Below are 7,574 nucleotides of genomic sequence, written 5' to 3'. Positions count from 1 at the left end.
TACTGAAGAAGAATGAAACATTATTTGACTATGAATATAGTCTCAGATAAATATCTATTCAGTTCTTCAAAAGTGTATTTTATATTCACAGTTCACTGTTTTTATTATAAGGAAAGTTYCTCTTTATATTTAACACAAGCCTCTTCTTTTGTCAACAGAATAAGGACATCTGGCTATTATCCTTTTCATGGTAATATTTTTTTATCTGTTAAATAAAACAAAGCCATTGTCTTTGACCTTTCCTCCTCAGCTATGTTTTCAAGTTTTCATGCAATTCTTGCTTTCTGTCTCTTATTTTGACTATACTTTTCTTTCTGAGTGGGTCGAGATGAGACTGAACCTTAGGACAGAGAACTCATATTGTTTCCTAAATGACATTTTCCTTTTTCAMGCTGAGAATCATTTCTTCCCCATCACCAATGGTTAATTTATGGACTCCTGTGAACCTCCATCTTTTTAGCAGTAATGTCTCTTAACTGTTTAGTCAGTATTTTGTTTTAGTGAATTGTACATAACTGAATTGTATCATTGTACTACTGCTATGCACTGTTATTCTTGTTGATTTGAAAACATCTTTATTTTGCACTTTAAAATCCAATCATCTAACATTTTTGCAAYCCTTCAAATCCGATTTAGTCAGGTTTGTTGATGCTATCAACAAATTTTAGATTATTCTCTGTATTCTACCAGTTAACTCAATAAAATTTTTGAACAAAACCGTGACCAGACCAGAAACCTCACATACTAACCAATCAAAAAGTTGGCATCTGTTCATTCAGTGAGATTTTCAATCAGTTTTGTATCTRTCTCTGAAAATTTAATCTTATCTTAATTCTCTGGTTTAATTTTAAGAATGTCGTCTTAGACACTTCCAAAACTTTTWAAAAASAAATACATTATTTTTTTCCACTGTTTCAGTGTTATCTGCTAAGCTAGTTATTCCATCACAGAGTATTTGATAATTATGTCCCAATTTGTTAATGAGATCCAAAATCTGTATCAATGCATATTGAAAATCAATTATTGATATAAAAACACTGGAGACAAAGAAAGACTTATGTATTAACAGGACTAATTCTTGGTTCATATTGTGTGCCTTTGTCTTGTCAGGGGCAGTTAAATATTGATAACTTCCAGCAGTAGAATTCAGGCTTTATTTTGCAAGCAAAGACAAGGCAGATAGCTTAGTGATCCACTTTTGCATGCTAAAGATTTTTTCCTTTCTTTAAGATATTTTTCCTTTCTCTAAGATATTTTTTTTTTCCTTTCTTTAAGATATTTTTTATTTCTTTAAGCTATTAATAGTTATGTTTAGGTTTTTTTTTTTCTTCCAAAGCCATTTTAACTGCTAGCATATTCAGTGTATCCAATAAGCACTGAGTGCATTTGTGGCTTTGTTTGATTTCAGTCTTTGAGGTTAAGAGGGACAGCTACATTATCTGCTTATATACTATGACATTAAACATACCATAGAAGTACTACATCCCATTCCACAAACATAAACACTTACATAAACTCAGGATCCCATTATTTATATATGTCATATTTCATACAAAAGACCATTTTACAGAGTTGTCAAAATCAAAATCAGAGAATCCCATTCACAACTGTATTTGTATGTATAGAAGACATACTGTAGTCCCAAAACAGAAATTKTATTTGCCATTGTTGACAAATGTTATTTCCTCTTTAAACAGTTAAAAAATATTGTGTCCCCAGTGTACCAAAAGTCTAAATAAAATTTTAGTCCAAAAGAGAAAGATGCAGGTACAAAAGGTGTGTAGACTATTAGGGGTTTGATTTTGTTTTGTGAAGGGTTTTTTTTGTTGTTGTTGTTTTGTTTTCTTTTTTCATATAGATTTCCTTGACAGTAGTTAGTTCATTTAAATACAAAAATTCTAAGACTAAAATATGTTCAGATATTGAAATATCATGTAGAAGTAAAGCAGACAGCGTTCAGGCAAATTGTGCTGTTTCAAGTGGATGGTCAGGAAGGAAGATTTTGCAAGCATATGTATATTTCTGCAGTCATAAAGCCATTAGGGTGTCCCGTTCTCTGTGCGGCACTTGTGCTATAGAATGCGCAGCAAGCGTRGCATGACAAGAATACCTGAGGGCATAATCACTGTAATAGACAGGGTTTCTGTTCAGTGAGAAGGACTGCAGCTGARCTGCAAAACTGCTAAGTGCGAGAAAGCTTTGTGGAATGTAAACAATCAAACATAAAGCTAGTCAGAGGGCATTATTGGGGAGACGGGCACGCTTGATCAAGACTTAGCACAACTTATTTTATCTCACTAAGTAATTCATCAAGCATGAACGTTTTCTTTTTTTTTTTTTTCCTTTACAATAGAACCATAAGTGCACAGTCATAAAAAGGAGATGATGCACTGCTGTTGAGATATCAGCTAAGACTTTTTGCTGTTGCAWTAATATTTTTACAGAATTTTGTAATAAAAATTCACCCCTGGATTAAACCCTTGCAGCAGTGGCATCTTATTACACCATAATTAAAATCAATCAGTTAATTTCTACTCGATTGATGTCATATATTTGCTCTGCAATATCTCAGCAGCAAATTAAATGACTATTAAATATCTGATCTGAAAAAAGCAAATTCTAAAGCATAAAGACATGTCTTGCAAGGAYTGTGGATGTATACTACTTATGGCATGTGGCTACATATCTATGTTTKTGAGTTTAAACCTTCTCTAGATTTGGATCAAAACTGCACCTGCTATATCTATCTATAGGTGAGGAAAAAACCCAAATGCAATTATAATGACAGTAAAAAACACACTCCCCTTTTATTGCTGGCTTCAGGTCCTGCTGTGTACTGACCCTGACAGCCTAGGGATTGCCTCCTGAATTCCTTCTGCTCCAAGACATCAACTTCTTTTTAAGTGTTAAGTCCAAGGAGCACTGAAATTCCCATCTGTTAATGTGGATCTTTTTCCAAGCAGTTCTCTTAGTGATCTAATCTTATTCCTGTTTTTAAAAAAAAAGTTACTTTTGTTTATCTGCGAAAAGCCTCTTCTGCCTAAAGAGATGAGTAGTTCTTACCTCCCTAAAAGGAAAACTACATAGAGGTTTATTTATGWTTAGAGGTCTAAACAATCACTAACCATATAAAGTTTAACAAGGGCAAGTACTGGATTTGGCATCTGGGGTGCGGCAGCCCAGGATATATGCACAAACTGAGGAATGAGAGACTGAAGACCAATATCACAGAAAGGGACCTGGAGGTCCTGGTCGATGRCAAGTTCAGTATCAGTCAGCAGTGCCTTGGAAGCCAAAAGGGCCAACCCTGTCCTGGGGGGGGGGGGGCATCAGGCACAGCATCACAGCTGGGCAAGGGAGGGGATTGTCCCGCCCCGCTCTGCACTGGGGTGGCCTCACCACGAATCCAGTGTGCAGTTTTGGGCATCCCAATATAAGGACAACATAAAGCTAGTATCTCCTTCTCTCAAAGGAGATGAAGATGGTAAAGGATCTAGATGGGAAGCCATATGAGGAGTAACTRAAGTCACTTGWMTTGTACAGCCTAGACAAAAYGAGGGATCGAGGGGAGACCTACAACTTCCTCACAAGGTGAAGCAGAGGGGCAGACACTGATTTCTTCTCTCTGCTATCCAGTGATGGGATCCGAGKGAATTGTCTGAAGTTGTGTCAGAGGAGGTTTAGGCTGGATATTAGGAGCAGGTTCTTCATCCAGAGAATGGTTGGGCACTGGAACAGCTCCCTGGGGAAGTGGTCACAGCACAGAACCTGATAGAGTTCAAGATGCTGGAGAATGCGCTCAGACAGATGGCGTGATTTTTGGGGTGGTCCTTTGTAGGGGAAGGAGTTGGACTCAGTGATCATTGTGGGTCCCTTCCACCTCAGGATATTCTATGATTCCCCCTCTTAGTATGAAAGATACATTCAAAGACTATCCCAGCCAGTCATTACACCTCATTCCTTGAAGTTAGCTGTTGAAAAGCTATTCAACGGGTAATAGTGTTTTTTCTACTTTGTGCAGGGAATTTACCCATTCATCATTTTTAGTACATGAGGATGGCCACACTGCATCCGAAAAGATTTTTTCTTCTAAAATGGCCATAAAAGATACCTAAGGAAGGGTCAAAACACAACAAATTTATGATATTTGTTCTTAATGCTTTCCCAATATCTTGTTAATGCAGCCCAGCAGACACTTAGCTTTCATTGTTGCAGAAGTACACTGCTGACTTCTGATCAATCTGTTGTCTCAAAAAAATGATTTGTCACTTTTCTGTCTAGGCAGTTAAGCTTCCAGCCTGTACTGTTAAATGGTGTTATTTTGTCCAATGCACAGGCCTATTGAAATCAAAGTTATTTTTGTCCACTTCTGTCTCTAGTCACTTGAAAATCTTTTCAATGKCAGCCAGTCCTTCAGTGTAAAAGCTGTCCCTCCTGTCCAGGGACATGCTGAAATGTATTTTCCCTCATCATGCAGACCATTAATGAGGATGTTGAACAATATCGATCTCAGTATCAACTCTGAGGAGTAACTCATGCTGACGTATAATATCTGGCTAAAGCTGGGTTTTGAACTGCTGACAATTGTTCTTTCAGCAGGGCAATTTAGTCAATTTTTCACCCAGCTTGTCATTCTGTGTATCCAGACCATTTTTTTCCAATGCAGTTGCAAGAAGGTGTGCTGTGGGACACTGTGTAAAAAATCTCAGTATCATTAGGGCAGGCACTTCTCTTGCCCACCAAGCTGATCTTCCTGTTAGAGAAGGAAATCAGTTTGGTCAGGCATCAATCCACCCGCAGTAAACGGCTGTTTTCAGCTGTCCTCTTGTCCTAAACATGCCTTGATGTGATTTCCAGTCTTCAGCTGAATAAGGTCTGCACCTCCCTGAATCTCTCTTTCTTGCCCTTSTTGAAGGTGAGTGTGACACTTGGGTTTTTTGGGGGTTTTTTGGAGTCACCAGAAACCTTGTCTGACTCAGCCTTTCAAAGGTGATGGAAGATGGATGGTTTTGGTGGGTTTGCAACATTATCAACCAGATCTCCAGCTGTCTTTGAACACTGTCATTCTTTTGTTACTAATATAAGCACTAATTTTAAGGAACTAATTCAATGTTAGAATATACTAAGGGAATTCTCAAAGACAGAACRTATCTAGACTTTGAGACAGAATTGTTCCTCTGTTTATTTTTCTCCTAGAATCGGGTTTCATAAAAGACTACTAATGTTATGATTCACATTTAATATCACCTTCTTAAACATGTATTTCAGAAGAAATAAAAACAGGAGAAAAGAAAAATGGTTATTTTTTATCTTTCTGACTTCAAAGWTGAAGTCAACTTTTTTAAAAGTCAAAGCAAATCTTAAACAGTAATGCTGATAAATAATATTCCATTTACACTGTCTTTGCTTTTGTGTAAAGAAAAATAGGTTAAACAAAGGATTATGCTCTGTCTTTTGCTTTTTACATWTTGTAGCTACTAAGAAGAAATCAAATTGTCTCTAAATAATTATGTTTAAAAGACAAATTGCTCACAAAAAATCTAAACCATTTATTTGTACTTCTGATTTYTCCAATGCAGAAGAGAATAAGACAAGCTCTTGGGAATTCTTCTTGAAAGGAATATTTTAATTCCTAAATGGAAAAGAAGACAGTAACATATTTAAGGAGTTGAATAGTGCAAAAGTCAATATTTTGCCAACTTCTTAAAAGCAATTAGTCACTCTCAGCACATATATAACATTGTTGTATATTAACAATTTTTATATATATTGGTGAATCCTGTCTATATACTCTATTCACACATTCCCTATCCTTGAAATATTCTGCTATCAGATAATACYGAAAATTTTAAAACCCAAGACCAATGAAGACCTCTGCCTGAAGTGGTGATRTACCCAAGAAGTGAACATATTATTGAGATTGAAACATAAGTAATTACTAGTATAAAGATACGGGATTCTCTTCACATAAACACGTACATTGAGGGAACAGCAAAAGTATGGTTTCAGAGCTGTCTTAAACTAATCTGCTCACTTCTGTTGGGGGGGGGCAGTCCCGGCACACTCCTTCTACCTTTTTTCTATGTCCATGTGTCAACTTTGCCATTGCTTCTGTAATGCTGGCTATAGCAATTACTCAGTCTGTCACTGAGTTTTTAATTACTATTGGTCGCTGATATTTATTAATTAGAGAGTTAAAATTGTTTTGGTGAGAGCATTTAAGCTAAAAACTAAAAAAAAACCCTAAAAACTAAATCAATTAAATTAAAAAAAACCCCACTTTATTAAGTTCATTTATAACAGATTTTTTTTTGTAATCATTACTTTTTGCACATCGTTAGTCCTTATTACCACAAATTTAAAGTTGTTCACCCTTATTACCTAAGGCTTAAAGTAGCCRTGAATGTATATTTCAGGGGGCTCAAGTCATACAGTTATCATTGATGGCTATGGTCTTTGCTGGCTCTGCATAATCAATATCAGAGTGATTGGGTGCAAAAATCCTTTGGGCAAAATAAAAAGGGTGAATTGAAAGGAGTTTTACTTCTTTCTTTGCTGATTGACTTCACTTATACCTAACATGTTTTTCATGTCCCTCTGTAATAAGTGGGGTGTCTCATCTGATACTGATCCAGCTTATTTTTGTTGTTTCCTGTTATGTTGCTTGCATATGTAGGAGGATGTCCTGTCTCTTTGACTTTCTACTTCCCTTGTCACTTGTTCTTCTATCATTTGGATGCCTTGTGGTGCAACAAACACAGTCTTTCTTTACCCCTTGAATTGTTACATTGCTCAAACATTTATTTAAAATTCTCTCTGTCTGGTTATGCCATCGCAGTGTTACAAAATATTTCTATACTAGGGTAAGTGACACTATTTCAGCATTTGTTTCCAATTTACAATATTTRATTTAAATATTGTGTGCTGATTATTGCATTTTACATTTATAATTTTCACAAGRTTCTCTTTAGCTATATTTAAAAAAGGAGAAATTGTCAGTACATAATGGTTTAGCTCAATTTTCTTTCTCACTGTTTCTAAGAAAAAAACTTGTGTGACAATTGATTTTTTTTTTGCTAAAGATTTGCTCTGTTTGTTTCATGATTCCTTTACAACTCTCTAAAGTAAATGTAATAAATTAAAATTTTAAAACTTTTTCAGTTGGATTTTTTCAACAAATAGAAAATGTTTAAGCTTTTGGAGTAAAATCTCTGTTGTGCTAGTAAAAACAGTGAAGGCCCAAGGAATTTTAAAAACAAGACTTAGGTCACTTAGTAGCTTAACTGAAAATGTAGCTGAGAAATGCTTAACTTGCTATGCTCAGCTGTTGTAAAGTGATTATAACCACTACCTCAAGTGATTATATACCAAGTGATTATATACCACTACCACTGTGATGTAATAATTTTCAGKTCTTCCATGTCTTCATTCTGAAAAATTTGCAATCTTTTTCTTTCTTTATAATTACCTTCCTGTTCTGTCATCTGTATTTTGATTCTTTCCCATGTATTCCAGCATTCTAACTATATTAACTTAATATCCATATAAAGAGCAATTATTGGTTTTCTGCTTAA

Source organism: Malurus melanocephalus, unplaced genomic scaffold, assembly GCF_030028575.1.
Source record: "Malurus melanocephalus ecotype Western Australia unplaced genomic scaffold, MMel_1.1 scaffold_152, whole genome shotgun sequence".
NCBI lineage: Eukaryota > Metazoa > Chordata > Aves > Passeriformes > Maluridae > Malurus > Malurus melanocephalus.
Note: the sequence above shows the minus strand (reverse complement) of the source record.